The sequence below is a fragment of the Vicia villosa genome, linkage group LG6 (assembly GCF_029867415.1).
Source record: "Vicia villosa cultivar HV-30 ecotype Madison, WI linkage group LG6, Vvil1.0, whole genome shotgun sequence".
Taxonomy (NCBI): domain Eukaryota; kingdom Viridiplantae; phylum Streptophyta; class Magnoliopsida; order Fabales; family Fabaceae; genus Vicia; species Vicia villosa.
This window is the reverse complement of record NC_081185.1, coordinates 41,835,649-41,850,165: the sequence shown is the minus strand read 5'-3', so window position 1 is coordinate 41,850,165 and position 14,517 is coordinate 41,835,649. Positions and strand designations below refer to the sequence as shown.

The following is a 14,517-nucleotide window of genomic DNA, read 5'->3' as shown; positions in this document are numbered from 1 at the left end:
AAAAAATCTGCATACACTCCTGCATTCATAAATTTTCTGAAAAAAATATAAATCACATGTGCAGATTTACTATTGATAAACCCATTGAATGCAATAACCCTATGCCCTCTCCCAACTTTGAGTTTCCTGTGTTCGAAGCCGAAGAAGAGGAAGAAGAGGAGATCCCGGACGAGATCTCTCGATTACTTAAGCACGAGGAAAGAGCCATTCTGCCTCACAAAGAGCCTTTAGAAAAGATCAACTTGGGTTCTGAAGAAGACAAAAAAGAAGTGACCATTGGATCGCTGCTTGATGCTGATATCAAGAGTAAGTTGACAGACCTTCTCAAAGAATATGTTGACGTGTTTGCTTGGTCCTACCAAGACATGCCTGGGTTGGATACCAATATTGTGCAGCATTACTTGCCATTGAAGCCAGAATGTCCGCCAGTTAAGCAGAAATTGCGAAGGACTCACCCTGATATGGCTAACAAGATCAAAGTGGAAGTTCAGAAACAGCTCGACGCAGGTTTTCTTGTCACCTCCGAGTATCCTCAATGGTTGGCCAACATAGTGCCAGTTCCGAAGAAAGATGGAAAAGTCCGAATGTGTGTTGACTACCGTGACTTGAACAAAGCCAGTCCCAAAGATGACTTTCCATTACCGCATATCGACATGCTGGTTGATAACACCGCTAAGTTCAACGTCTTTTCCTTCATGGACGGGTTCTCCGGTTATAATCAGATCAAGATGGCTCCTGAAGACATGGAGAAGACATCTTTCATCACTCCATGGGGTACCTTTTGCTACAAAGTGATGCCGTTTGGATTAAAGAATGCCGGCGCAACTTACCAAAGGGCAATGACTACTCTCTTTCATGACATGATGCATAAAGAAATTGAAGTTTATGTGGACGACATGATAGCCAAGTCCAGCACAGAAGAAGAACACATTGAATACCTTTTGAAGTTGTTTCAACGACTAAGGAAATATCAGCTTCGCTTGAATCCTAACAAATGTACTTTTGGGGTTAGATCTGGAAAACTCTTGGGTTTCATTGTCAGCCAAAGAGGTATTGAAGTAGATCCCGACAAAGTCAGAGCTATTCAAGAGATGCCTGCACCAAAAACTGAAAAACAAGTAAGAGGATTTCTCGGACGATTGAACTATATCTCCAGATTCATCTCTCAAATGACTGCTACATGTGGGCCAATTTTCAAGCTTCTCCGCAAAGATCAAGGGGTTGTATGGACTGAAGATTGCCAAAAAGCGTTTGACAGTATCAAGGAATACCTGTTAGAACCACCAATACTGATTCCTCCAGTTGAAGGAAGACCATTAATCATGTACCTTACTGTGTTGGAAGAATCCATGGGTTGTATGCTTGGACAGCAAGATGAAACCGGTAAGAAGGAACATGCCATCTATTACTTGAATAAGAAATTCACAGATTGTGAGTCTCGTTACTCCATGCTCGAAAAAACATGTTGTGCTTTGGCCTGGGCTTCAAAACGTCTCCGCCAGTACATGATCAACAATACTACTTGGTTAATCTCCAAAATGGATCCGATCAAGTATGTCTTTGAAAAGCCTGCCTTAACAGGAAGGATTGCCCGGTGGCAAATGCTGTTATCTGAGTATGACATTGAATACCGTGCTCAAAAAGCGGTCAAAAGAAGCATTCTCGCCGATCACTTGGCACATCAGCCAATTAATGAATATCAATCTCTCAAGTTTGACTTTCCTGATGAAGATGTCTTGTACTTGAAGATGAAAGATTGTGACGAACCATTACCTGAAGAAGGTCCTGATCCTGGATCAAGATGGGGCCTAATTTTTGATGGAGCAGTAAACGCTTTTGGCAATGGAATTGGGGCAATCATCATCACTCCCAAGGGTACTCATATCCCATTCTCCGCCAGATTGCTATTTGATTGTACCAACAACATCGCAGAATATGAAGCTTGTATCATGGGTCTCGAAGAAGCCATTGACTTAAGGATCAAAATCCTCGACATATATGGAGATTCAGCCCTTGTGATCAACCAGATCAAAGACAAATGGGAAACTTACCACCCTGGCTTGATTCCTTACAGAGATTATGCAAGACGTCTGTTGACTTTCTTCAACAAGGTTGAATTGCATCATATACCTCGAGATCAGAATCGAATGGCAGACGCCTTGGCTACTCTATCTTCCATGTTCAAAGTCAGTCACTGGAATGATGTGCCTAAAGTCAGAATCACGCGCCTTGAAAGGCCTGCCTATGTGTTTGCAACTGAAGCAGTCATCGATGATAAACCGTGGTTCCACGACATCAACGCTTCCTTCAAACTCAAGAGTACCCGCTTGGGGCATCAAACAAAGATAAGAAAACTCTAAGGAGACTTTCTGGCAGTTTCTTCCTGAACGGAGATGTGCTATACAAAAGAAACTTCAACATGGTTTTGCTCAGATGCGTGGATAGACACGAAGCAGACATGTTAATGCATGAAGTGCATGAAGGGTCCTTTGGAACTCATTCAAATGGGCATGCAATGTCCAAGAAGATCTTAAGAGCAGGATACTATTGGTTGACAATGGAATCTGATTGTTGTAAACACGTGAAGAGATGTCACAAGTGCCAGATCTACGCAGATAAGATCCATGTGCCACTGACTCTACTCAACGTTCTCTCATCTCCATGGCCTTTCTCCATGTGGGGTATCGACATGATTGGAATGATCGAACCAAAGGCTTCAAACGGTCATCGTTTCATCTTGGTGGCTATTGATTACTTCACCAAATGGGTCGAAGCAGCATCTTACGCCAATGTTACAAGACAAGTGGTTGTGAGGTTTATCAAGAATAACATCATTTGCCGATATGGTGTTCCCAGCAAAATCATTACTGACAATGGTTCAAACTTGAACAACAAGATGATGAAAGAATTATGTGAGGAATTCAAGATTGAGCATCATAACTCTTCTCCTTACAGACCAAAAATGAACGGCGCCGTTGAAGCTGCCAACAAGAACATTAAGAAAATCGTCCAGAAAATGGTCGTCACTTACAAAGACTGGCATGAAATGCTGCCATTTGCTTTACATGGGTACCGTACTTCAGTGCGTACTTCAACAGGGGCAACTCCCTTTTCTCTAGTATACGGCATGGAAGTTGTGCTCCCCGTAGAAGTTGAAATACCATCAATGAGAGTCCTCATGGAAACTAAGTTATCAGAGGCTGAATGGTGTCAAAGCAGATACGATCAGTTGAACTTAATCGAAGAAAAACGTATGACTGCTCTATGCCATGGACAATTATATCAAGCAAGGATGAAACAAGCCTTCAACAAAAAGGTTCGACCTCGTGAATTTCGAGAAGGTGACCTCGTGCTTAAAAAGATCTTGTCTTTTCAACCAGATTCTAGGGGCAAATGGTCTCCTAATTACGAAGGCCCGTATGTTGTCAAAAGAACATTTTCTGGCGGCGCCATGACTCTTGCAACCATGGATGGCGATGAACTCCCATATCCTGTGAATGCTGATGCAGTCAAGAAATACTTTGTCTAAAAAATACAAAAGAACAGCTCGGTAAGTCGAAAACCCGCAAAGGGCGACTTAGGCAAAAATTAGCGTCTCGGTGGACTGAAAACCCGAAAGGGCGGTCCAGGCAAAAATTAGAGACAATAAACAGAAAAATTCATCCTGGTAGATTGAAAACCTGAAAGGGCAATCTAGGCAAAAATTAGGGAGTAATGACAAAGTAACTGCATCAGTCCATACTTCGTCACCTGAAGAGTCTGTACTTCATCTAAGGATCTTCGATTAAATCATCGCCAATCTGAAGCAACAAGCACAGTTGGAACTCGAAGTTGTTAAGGGAACAGTGGTTATTGCTTTCAATGTAGCCTTTTCCGTATAATTGCCATTTCCAACTTTTGTAAATACTCTATGGAATCACGCCTTTAGCTGATTACCATCCTATTAAATAAATTTGAGCCTTGTGCCCATTTGTTTGCAATTTCTAATTTCTTTTAGCTTGCAAAATGACGCTTTAGTTGTGTTATTCACTTTTGGAAAAAAAAACAGAAAAAAAGTTTTAAATGAATTTACTTTCCTTTTTCAAAATAAAAGCGAAATTTTCCTTTGAGTTGTGAACAACAGAAGGAACATCAACAGCTATCTCCTAGGACGAATAAAGGATTATGATAGGAAAAGCTCTTCTATCCCCAGTGAAGAAGGTCTTCTATCCCCAGTGTCGAAGATTTTCCATCTCCAGTAAAGAAGATTCTTCCATCTCAGTGAGAAAATCGCTCATCTTCCCCAGAGAAGTTTAAAACATGCAGCACCATTCATCACCAGTGCTATCTACAACGTGTTGAAAAACATTTGCCAAGTATCTGGTTGTATTGCGACGTCGGTCCTTCTCCAGTATATACTCCTCTGTCTGTCAGTATTGTCAGTGTACATGCTACATTCATGACATTCATCATTCATACATATTTGCATCATTTATGCATCATTGCATTTTTCAATGTTTGCTTCGAAATCACTTGTTTAGGATATATCTATCCCAAAAAAAAAAAGAGAAAAAGCAAAAAAAGAAAAAAAAGAAAAAAAGAAACAGATATGGGCGCGTCATCCCTCCAAGTAGGTTGTCACCCATAAGCAGAAAGAACATCTTCTTTCTCCAGTTCCCCACTGAGATCATTCCTCGTGGAAGAAGGTTGCTTTAGTTTCTCCTCTCAAAACGAAGGAGAAAATACCCATTCGAGTTCATTCCTCACTGGGTACAAAGTCTTGTTTGACTTTTCTTTCCAATTCATTCTTGGTTAGAACCTTGTCTTTACCAAAGATTCAAATTCCGATTCCTCAAACAGAGTCGTGAAAAATAGACCATAAGCAATAGCCTCATCATCTGAGCAGCTTATGTCTCTTCCAAAAGATTTTTCCTCTCTAGGAAATCAATCATGAAGACCATTTGACAATCAGGGCCTTATTACTGTTCACAAGGCTGAATAACCAGTAATTTCCCTAGCAAAGTCTCCAGGATCATTTTATCACTCGGCTGATAATTGATCATGTCTTCAAAACCACTATCACGAGGCTGGTAGTCGGTAACCTTTTGTTCTGGTTATATTATTTAACATGTCTATCACAAGGCTGATAGTCGGTAATATTAACCAAACCTTTGAAACTCTTTTTACCTTGTCAACTCTATCACCATGCTGATAGTCGGTAATATAGTTTCATACCTTTCACCTTCGCATTATTAAACAAGTCTATCCCCATCCTGATAGTCGATAATGTCGATAGGTAAGCTTTTTCTTACAAAGCTATCATTCCCCGGTAAAGCATACACTTGCTTTCCCAAAAAAAAAAGAAAAAAACGGATTCTCTTCCTAAAACGGATTGAGACATCCTTCCCGATCTCTTTTCCCCAGTGGAGTCAGTTCTTGATATCCCCTCGGTAAAGATATCCTTGCATCATTCGCAATTTTGGTATCTTAGGTCCAAAATTTGCGTCTTCTGATATTTAAGTCTCTTCCACCCTATCAAAACGAAGATTTTCAATCTTCGTGTCTCAGGTTGAAGAAACTTAAATAGGGGCATCTGTCATACCCCAATTTTTGACCTAAGATACCATCTCATATCATTTGCATATGCATCATTTGCATCTCTAACAAATTGCATAGCCTGTGTTTGTTACTTGTGACTTAGTAGGATTTAATCAGGAAATCACTCATCAGTGCAAATAACAGTCAATTAGGGTTTTGTTCTCCCTTCATCTCAAATGAATCATCTTCATCAACAATCAACATCTGGTCCTCAAAGATTCATTTCAACAAGCTCAAAGGCCCTGAATCGATCAAGTTAGGGTTTTGACTAAAGACAACATACTCTTGACTTTTACTCAGAATTTGACATAATGACTTGGGGACATGACCTCACATCCCAAGTACATCATTTTAGCCTAATCTATTGGCTCAATACATCTCCTACACAAGGATTGATCAACAGTGAAATTTCAAGTCATCAGAATTAGGGTTTTTGAACTATCAGGGACTGAAATCAGGGATCACATTTGGGAAACCCTAAAAACCCCCAGGAAGCCAATCAAAGATTTCAATCATCCTCAAATAATCCCTATGACAATATACAATGGAAATTACATCTCAATTCAAGATCCACAGTCATCAATTTCATCAGGTCGACAATTAGGGTTTTTGACCTAATTCACTGAACCACTGACTTTTTAATCAGGACATGGTGCCACAACTCAAACCATGGCTCAATATCCTCTAATGCCTCAATATGATCCATTCATACCATTCATTTGGTGAGGATAGCTTGGTTCATTTGAAATCTCCAGAAACGCAATTCGTCTGAAAAAGTCAACTGTACAAGATCACCATTGACTTTTGGGGAATTTTGGTCAACCATGACTTTTGAAGTTTTGAATCATCAATATATGATATATGAAGTCATTTGATCAAGAAAAATCAAGAAAATCAATCAAGAATCAAAAAGTCAAAAGTTTGACTTTTCATACTTAGAAAAATTTCTAAGTGTTTTTCATGGTTTTTTCCAAACTTTGGAAGGGAATTTCTCAAAATTTCACCTACAAACTGAAACAAACTTCCAACATGAAAGTTATAGATTTTGATCCAATAAACAACTTTGACACATATAATTTTTTTTCATAAGATCAACCATTTAAGAGATATGGAGCTTCAAAGTTGGTACTTTTTAAAAACTTCACTTAAAATCTCATTTTCTTCAAAGTTCATGGATCTTTTTCACCAATTTCCTTAAGGGTCTTGAAGAAACTTTCAACTAGAGTTTTGAAGTATGTAATATGAGCTTTCCAAAATGTCCAAGAGCATGAAAAAATATGGAGTGTAGCCATGGTTTTGAATTTTGACATTAGTGAACTTTTCACTTGAAACTTCATGCCATTTTCACTAAGTTATGAACCAATTTGCCAAATGATCCAAGTAATGATACATAGAGGCAATGATTGGAGATATTTTTCTGATTTGAGATCAGAATGGAAGAGGATAAGAAGCTTGAGTTTTAACCATGGTTTGGTCACTTTAACCATTTTGCATTAAATGTAAAAGATTCCTTTTTATCTCTTAAGCCAAATCACCAATTCTTGAAGCAAGTTGCAAAGCTCTGAGTTCAGACACTTTGGCCTATAAATAGAGGTCCTTACCTCATTCAAAATCACACCAAAACCTCACAAAAGATAGGTTTTCTCTTTCTTTCTTGAATTGCAAGTTTTAAGTTTCAAAGAGAGGTAGAAAACTCAACCTCCAAACCCTTGAAGTTTTGGCCAAAGTAATGATTCTAACATCTCATAAACATCATATATGATGCGTTTGAACCATTCACACACCTCAAATCATCCCAAAACTCAGAATCATCATCTCACCCCCAAATATGCATAACACTAGCCTTATCATGCCAAAATCCATACCAAGCAAATTCTGTCCAAATTAACCTTCTAAACATCATCCATGTACTTCATATGAACTGTTCCAACCATCATACATGATATGAAACACCAAAATCACTAAGCTTGATTCTCACTTGAACCATACTGCAGATCGAGTACCATGGATTAATCAAGAGGTTTTCAAATTGTTCTAGGCATCCAAACATGTTCCATAAGGTCCACTGAAGGTGTTCAGATCAAGAAACAACATCTGGAATCCCTCATTTGCAGAATTCGATTTCCAGTTCTGCCATTTTTAAGGTAAGCTCTCTTGAACTTCAAACTCTATTATACATACATCACAAATGAAAAACTGCCATACCATCTTGTTTCTGCACATGCATGGATCATTAACCCTCAATCAATTGCCAATTATCTTGCACAAACACGATTTCAGAATGAATCATAGAATTAGGGTTCTTCGTGTTCATCAGAAAATTAATGATCTTAGAGTGAAAATAAATGAAATTAAAGGTCACCATCTTGTTCCTTGTGAAAAACCGAGTGAGATAGACCCTTTGATCGATCAAAACAATACAGATTTGAAGAAGTTCAAAATTCAGTTAGGGTTGTGTTCTTGGAGCGTTTTTTCGTTCAAAGAATTCAAATAACTGTTTTAAAATATAATATATTGAACGCGTATCCTAAACAAGCTGCACGCGCAGCTCAGTTGGTCCATGTTTTGGTTGGTAAGAGAGAGGGCGTGGGTTCAAACCCTTGTGGAGACAAAACATTTTTTTTAACAATTATTTTTCTTTCATTTTCTTTTACAACTTCATTTAATTATTTAACACATCAAATTAATTCATTTTTCATTCATTTTTTACACACTTCTTGTTTAACAATATATATTTTAAGAATATCAAAAAAAATCATCAAAAAATATTTATTTGATACATTTTTAAATAGGATTAAAATGACTTGTTTTTAAGTATTTTTAATACTTTTAAAATATTATTTTTCATTTGATTTTCAAACTTAATCACTTGTAAATATTTTTGGAGCAAACCCTAATCATCTAAGTGCTAATTGAAGATAATCTTTTTTGTTTATCTTGATTAATTTGACTCCTTTCAAAATTCAAATCATTTTAAAACAAGCAATCGCGATTCTTCTAAAAAACGATAAACCATTTCTTTTTGATTTTCAAAGAAAACTATTGATTAAATCTTTTTAATTGATCAATTGATTTTCAAAACGATGTGGGGCCTCTCGAATATTAGAGAGTATAAGACCCACTCCTTTTTCTTTTTACACAGTCTTTTATTCAAAATAAATAAACTTTCTTTCAAAACAAACTTTCAAACAGTTTTTCAAACGACGCGTCTGTAAATAAAGCAATCAACCATGTTTCTCAAATATACCATGGGCCTCCATGTAGGTATAAGTCCCAAGCCCCTTTTGTACATACCCATTCCTGTACATGAAATTAGGTATTTCATTGTACACACACTTTTGTACATATCTTAATCTGTTTTTTAACTTTGAATAACAAACCAAAAATGAAGGTTTTCTTTAAATCTTCCCAAAAATACCATGGGCCTCCATGTAGGTATAAGTCCCAAGCCCCTTTGTAAATACCTGTTTACATAGCTTTGAATAAACTCAAGTGGACCTCTCCTCGAGTATAAGTCCCGAGCCCCTGTGTATACAAATGGATCATGCTTACAGGTATATTTCCTTCATAAACTCCATTATATACACACACTTTGTCATATATGTATAACTGTTCATATCTGTTCATGTACTTGTTCATGTTTGTTCGTACTTGTTCATACTTGTGATTGTGTTATATATGCTTGTTCAACTTAGTATAACACTAGGTTCCCCATAGCCTCCTATTGGGCTTCGTGCAAAGAATCTCCACTAGTTTAGGTTAGGACATAGAGTATGGTTTCCCAGTGAAATCGCTCTAAGAGCTCAAACCAACTATACCATGCCTCCCCTTGGGCTTTGTACAAACGAGTGACCCTCCCATAGCCTCCTCTTGGGCTTACAATGCAAGGACCCTGGATTGTCCCTCCCATAGCCTCCTCTTGGGCTTACAATGCAAGGACCCTCGGATAGCCTCCTCTTGGGCTTCGTACAAGGACCCACGGGCTTTTTATAAGCATCCCCAATATCCAAATCAAAATACCCTAGGAGATTAGACATTTTTCATCTCTATGATAGGAGTATCTCTTCTATATCATCACAAACAATCAATCAATCAAACTTTTTTTTCCACAAGGCTGGCTAATCAATCAAACTTCTTTTTGCCACAAGGCTGGCTAATCAATCAAACCGTTTTGCCACCATACTGGCTGATTAATCAAAGTTTTTGTCACAAGGCTGACTTCATTGAAACTTTTGCCACAAGGCTAGCTGATTAATCAAAACTTTTTGTCACAAGGCTGACTTCATTGAAAGTTTTTGCCACAAGGCTGGTTAAACAAACAAAAACATCTTTATCATTCTAAGCGCCATAAGTGGCATGGCCCAGGGCTTATAATGAAAAGATTTTCAAACAAAAACAAACAGATGTATGTGATGATATAGATTAGATACATCAAACATTTAGATGACATTTGTCTCTTATCCTTTGCTTCCACTAGCATAAGTGGGAACTACGATTGCTCTGACTTTCTCAACATCCCTTTGAGAATACGTAGGCACAAGGTCGTATCCTTGGCGAGCAAAACTTCTCCCTCAAACCATTCAAACCTTAGCACCCGTAGACCCCGAGCTACAGATGCTCTGATTCCCTCTAAGGGATATGTATGCAGAGGATCGCGATGATCTTTGCGAGCATAATCAAACAAACACCTTAGGTCCCACCTATTTCACAAGAACCTCCACCATAACATAGAATGAAACAAACACAAAAAAAAGCCTATAGAGAACTATAGATACGTTGGGTGCTAATACCTTCCCTTCGTATAACCAACCCTCTTACACAAGATCTCTCCCCCACTTTTTAGGTTATTGCAGCTTTTTTCCTTTTCCTACTTTGGAAACAATAAAAAGTTTGGTCGGTACAAAAGAAAAATCATTTTTTTGAGCACTCGAGCCCAAAGAAGGCATCAGGTGTCTCATCCCGAAAAAAAGACAACGATTTTTCCCCGCGACACTTGGAACAAACCCTCTTTGAAAGTCTTCAAGGTCAACATTTTGTAGATAAATATGGGAATCATTGATCAATTGATGCCCATTAACTCTAACAATCCATGCCTTTATGAGTGGACTTGAGAGAGAACTCAAGTATCTTTGACACTTTTACTATAGCTGTAATAATCTGCCATACGTTCTGTTGAATATACATAACCCAAGAATCTTTCTCTTACTATAGGGGTTGCATCAGAGGCTATCCAGCGGAAAATAGCCATACTTCAACAGAATTCACACAATGCTTACTCCATAATCACTTGTAAGCATGGCACAGTGTCATACCCCAATTTTTGACCTAAGATACCACCTCATATCATTGCATATGCATCATTTGCATCTCTAACAAATTGCATAGTTTGTGTTTGCTACTTGTGACTCAGCAGGGATTTAATCAAGAAATCACTCATCAGTACAAGCAACAATCAACTAGGGTTTTGTTCTCCCTTCATCTCAAATGAATCATCTTCATCAACAATCAACATTTGGTCCTCAGAGATTCATTTCAACAAGCTCAAAGGCTCTGAACCAACCAGATTAGGGTTTTGACTGAAGATAGCATACTCCTGACTTTTGCTCAGGATTTGACCTAAAGACTTGGGACATGACCTCAAGACCCCAAGTGCATCATTTTTACCTAATCCATTGGCTCAGAACATCTCCTATACAAAGATTGATCAGACAAATCCTCAGATCAGGGTTTTTGAATTATCAGGGACCGAAATCAGGGATCACATTTGGGAAACCCTAAAAATCCCCAGGAAGTCAATCAAAAGTTTCAATCATCTTCAAATAATCCCTATGACAACATCCAATGGAAATTGTGTCTCAATTCAAGATCCATAGTCATCAATTTGTGTTCATTTGAAGTGTGCCATTTTCAATTTGTGCGATTCAAGAGATTAGTTTGGAATTTGTTCAAAGAATTGGCATGTGGATTTGTCATTGATGAAAGAAAGTGTTTCATATGGATTGCTTGGAATTTAGAACAAATTCAAAATTATCCATAAGGATTTCTTCAAGGTTTGCAAAAAAGGAGAAGACATTATCCATTTTGAGTTCATTTTGAAAGAATTGCTTCAAGTATGGTTCTAAGACCATGGATTCAAGAATTTCAAGTTCAATATTATTTCAAAGATCCATGATGACAAGAACATGTTTCAAGGCCTAAAATTCAAAGGATTTCCTATCATTTTCTATTCAAAAGGAATTCAAATTCCGTTCAAGGTCATTCAAGAATAATTCAAAGCTTCATGCTTGAATAACAATTTCATTCAAGTTTCTAAAAGAAATTAAAGCATTTACATGGAACAAATGCGTTACAAGTGGACTTTATCCAAAATTCAAGAATTACAAAATTCCATTCATTTTCAAGAATACAAAGTTTCATTCATACAAAGTTGGAATTACAAGGAAAAGAAAAAAATAAAACTTCAAATGCAATTCTTGAATTCTTCAAATCTCCATCCTTCAAGTTCAAGCTTCTTCATGCTTTCTTCAAAGTCCTCATGCAACATGAAAAAGAAACATAAGAGGGGTGAATTTAGCAAAAGAATAATTCAAGACAAAAGGGGTGTATTTAACAAAAGAATAATTTCAAGACAAAAAAGAGATCAAAGAGAGATTTTTTTTCCCACTTGCATAAGAAATATCTCATGAAGAATATTATTGCAATCATTACAATTTGCCAATCAAGTTTATTATCATCCAAACATGCCCTTAACTTTTCCTATAAATAGAAGGCCTCATTTCATTGCAAATCACACCAAAGCAACTTAAGTCCTTGCTTTCTCTCTTTTCATAATTCTCAAAAAGTGCCATAGTTACAAAGGAGGGAAGAAGGCAGCCAAGGTTCTGTAACTTCTAAGTTACAAAATACAAAAGAAGGAGGAAGAGGGAAGGCCTTCACACCTTGCTTGCTAGCAGCCTTCAACGATGGCTCCCATCTTCGAGCCTCCATAGATGAATCTTCAACATCTTCGCCGCAGGTAAGCCTCTTTTCTTTCACTCTCCATATTTCCATTAACCGTTGATTGTACCTGCAGCAGTCCAAAAATTCAGCAACACAACAACAATTGCAACAACAATAATTCACGGTTCAGAATTACACGAAAACAACTCCGAAGCAGTAGCGGCAAAAATTCAGCAAAGCAATAATAATAATTTGCAGCCAGCATAAAGAAATCAACTCCTACATCAACTAATTCGAAGCCGACAGTTCAAAAACAGTGACAACAACAAGCTACTTGCAGAATTTCCAGAAAGCAAAGTGAACAACGTACCTTCAAACAATAATCGGCGAAATTCTCCTCGCCGTAGGTAAGTCGGTTCTTCTTTCACTCTCAAACTTGCTGTTAATTATTGCTGTATCTGTAAAATGTTCAAAACCAAAAACAGAGAGCATACGTTATTATTGCCATATCATAAAAAACTTGCTGGTACCATGAGAACGAAATTGAAGAACAAACCTTGAGTTTGTCTTCAATCAAAAAGACCAGAAGCTCTTGTTTTATTCACCGCGGACAAAATCGAAACAGAGAAAGCTTGAGTTATTATTACTATACTGAAAATACAGAGAAAAATCATATTAAACTTTCACTGTAAACCAAGCTCCATACACAGAAAATTAACTCCAATATTTCAGTAGGTTCATCATAAGGAAACCGGACAAAAATCATTTACAGTTCTTTTTTTTAGCTTTGAGTCTGAATGTGAATAACTGTTGTGATGAATTTGGGGTTTAACTGAATGATTAAGAGCAGAGTTTAAGAGAAGCATACCTAGTTTTCCACTTTTGACTGTGAAATCGGTTCACGAATTCAACAAGCTCCTCTCATGGCCGCCGGAAAAACTCGAAGGCGGTTGTTGTTGTTTGTTCGGTGAGAGCAAAAGAACAAGAGAAAGGAGCCATCGAATTATTGTTGTTCACCATCGTGAGAATCTGAGAAAGAGAGAGGCTGAATCGTTTTTGTTGTTCACAGCAAGAGAGTCAGCAAAGAGAGAAAACCGAGTGAGAGCTTGTGTTTGTTTCTTGTTCACAGCGAGCAGAGAGAGAGGTAACACGAGAGAGAGCTGAGAAATTGGTCTTGTTGTTCTCCTTTTGCTTTTCTGTTCAGAAGCGTAAAAAAAAATAGAGAAAGGAATGGAAGGAGGCGATGCCTCATGTGTTGGTTAGGGTTCCAATCAAAACCCATAAGCTTGTGATAAGAGCATGGGCGGATCCGGGTTCCATCTGACCCGACCCGGTCCGGCCCAACCTTTCTTTTTATTTTTTTTATGCAGCTTTCAGCAATTGGGCCATGCACCTCCATTTTGTTTTCTAAACCCCCTGGCCCAATTATTTAGTTTAGTTCTTTTAACTATTTCTTTTAGTTTTATTTAAGAAAATTGTTTGCATAAAAAAGACTAAGCATTTTATTTTAATATAGGATTTTATTTTTCTTTTCTAATCCTTATTAAAAAATCCCAAAAATATTTTAGATGCATATTTAATTTTATGTTTTCTAATTATTTTCTTCTTTTCATGAAAAAATCACAAAAAATATATTTTCTTAGATTAATTTCTTTTGAATTTAATATTTTCATATAATTTTGTGTAGTTAATCATTTAAATTTCTATTTGATTACCATTGCACATTGCTTGAATTTTCTAACTTCATCCGAGACTTCGAGATTATTTCTCTGTTGTTCTCTGTTTGTTTGGTCTTCCATTTGCTGTAGAACTCCATAAACAATTACTGGATGATCATGGAATTGCTGAAAGTTGTGAGCTTATTCGACGTTTCTTTTCTGCTGGTGTGGATTCTTAATATTTGTTAAGATCCTAATTTATTCCAAGCACATCACTTGAAGATCACGGTAACACCTCAAACTCAGAAATCCAATTTTCTCATTCTTCGAGGTAAGCCTAAAA

The 14,517-nt window shown here is 37.3% G+C and overlaps 1 long non-coding RNA gene across 1 annotated transcript; it reads right to left on the bottom strand.

The window, feature by feature from the left end:
• Window positions 1-12,504: 12,504 nt before the first annotated feature.
• LOC131611472 (uncharacterized) lies at window positions 12,505-13,155 on the bottom strand. The gene is made up of 3 exons (XR_009286919.1): window positions 13,073-13,155; window positions 12,887-12,974; window positions 12,505-12,643 (listed from the first exon to the last, which is right to left on the bottom strand). It is a non-coding gene; the product is annotated as an uncharacterized LOC131611472 (long non-coding RNA).
• Between the last annotated feature and the right edge of the window lie 1,362 nt (window positions 13,156-14,517).